At 29.2% G+C, this 2279-nt stretch overlaps 1 protein-coding gene across 5 annotated transcripts in view; it reads right to left on the reverse strand.

Moving 5' to 3' along the window:
• The window catches only part of LOC106878768 (irregular chiasm C-roughest protein), a 177553-nt gene that overhangs the window by 93660 nt on the left and 81614 nt on the right, over positions 1–2279 (reverse strand). The gene's annotated exons all lie outside the window — the stretch shown is intronic.

Below are 2279 nucleotides of genomic sequence, written 5' to 3' on the forward strand. Positions count from 1 at the left end.
ATATATATACACACACATTGTATTTATATAAATATATTTCTCTATGTCAAATGTTGAAAATAAAAAGGTAGAAAGAATTTTTTTTTCTTAGAAAAAGCATACCCAAACTAGTCACAAAAAAGATATAAAAAATATTGATTCACTTTGGAGATTTTTCTTTAGCTAGAATAAGCCAGAGAACTTGAATAATTTGGACATATAATCAATGTTTAGATTGGTATTCAGTTTTTGGGTATTGAACATACTTAGATGTATAGCTTTACAGCAAGGAAGTGGGTATATGTCTACATGTGAATGCCAGGATGTAAGTGTGTGTATGTGAGCATATACAAACACTCACTGATTCACATACGTCTAAAGAAATGAAGATGTGCACACACACACGCACACACATATATGTATACACACACACACATATATGATGCATGTGTTTGTGTATGCATCTCTCTCTCTTTCTCTCTCTACATAAATACACACACACACACATATATGTATATACACACACACACACATATGATGCATGTGTTTGTGTATGCATTTCTCTCTCTTTCTCTCTCTACATAAATACACACACACACACACACACACATATATGTATATACACACACACACATATGATGCATGTGTTTGTGTATGTATCTCTCTCTTTTCCTCTCTCTATATAAATACACACACACATATTTGTTTCATAAGATTCTTGAGGTAAACCTGTATATTGAAACAAATATTGCTGTATTTAGGGTGAGCCATTTTTGCCAATAGTAAAACCACATGAGCTGATTGTAGTTCACTTTATTTATTAATTGATTGATTTACCAAAGACTTTCATTTCACATCTATAAACTTTTAATTAGTTCTCAAGTCTTGTTTAAAATAGGCATGAATTCAAGAACAAGCATTAATAAAATATGATTACTAAGAGAAAAATTTATGTACTTCTAATGTATTTTTTAGTTTTTATCCTGGCTACCAACGAGTACAAATCTGAGTATTCCAATTTTCTATTATGAATATCTGCATCTTTTTGTATGAAACAAATTGTATAGCAACATGAATAGTAAAAAGTATAATTCCTTTTAACATCTAATCTCCTCCATTACATAGATATGAATGAATTTGTTGAACTGTGTTTAATAAGTTAAATGATATACTGATTATTTCTATATAAGTTTTCATACCTATACAAATTTACACAAATTCAAAAGTAAAAAATGAAGAAACAATGTTAGAAATCTTTGAAAATTACTCCAATTAAATGACAAACTAATATTCATCCAAAAAATATATATAAAAATATATATAATATATAAATTTATATTATATCATTCATTCATTCATACATACATACATACATACATACATACATACATACATACATAAACACAGATATATACAGAGGTGGGCACAGTCCCGCTAACCCACTAACCTTTCGTTTAGCAGATTAGCGTATTTAGCAGATTAGCATCTCTGCCAACTCTGGGCAAAATGATCTTGGCCAGTCATAAGCAATTGCAGGAGTATCTTACAAGACATTTATAAATTAAAATTGTACAAGACTATTAAATAATTATTATGGCATATTTCATATTTTCTTAATTCAATTTAATTATTTAATTATTTATTGAATGATTATTTTCTTGATTAATGAAATAAAATGTATAATAGCTAATTGAAATAAATGTCATAATATATAATATACAGTATATACATGTGTGTGTGTGTGTGTGTGTGTGTGTGTGTGTGTGTGTGTTCCACTAATGATTAAGTCTGCACAGCCAAAACAGCAGTCTTTAATGAAATGGCAAATAAATGAACCTTAAGTTCTCAACTTATCGAATTCCGACCATTATTCCATCCCTCATCTCGGTTATTCATCCCTCCTACCAAGGTAGTGTTAATATTTTCAAAAGTTTAATAACAAGGCTTTAAATTATAAGGAATATTCCAATGAATTTAGAACAGCAAAGTAACAAATGTTAAACTCCAATCTGTGTGATTTCTATGAACAAAATATGCTTATAAGATACTGCGATCAAATGTCCTGCCTCTTTCCTACCTGTAACAAATTGTACAAACCACGTACTCAGAAAAACCATTGCAGCTTGCATGGAGATGTGGATGAGAGGCTAGTTGTTTTTCGTTTTTTTTTTTAGTAGGCTTTGATCATGTTCTGTATCAATTTATTTATAGTGATGGTTAATTATTTCCTTGTTGGTTATAAATTGCTGCTAGCTACATTAATTATTTTTATAATTTTCACATTGCTATTTTGTATTTGT

Source organism: Octopus bimaculoides, chromosome 5 (assembly GCF_001194135.2).
Source record: "Octopus bimaculoides isolate UCB-OBI-ISO-001 chromosome 5, ASM119413v2, whole genome shotgun sequence".
NCBI classification, from domain to species: domain Eukaryota; kingdom Metazoa; phylum Mollusca; class Cephalopoda; order Octopoda; family Octopodidae; genus Octopus; species Octopus bimaculoides.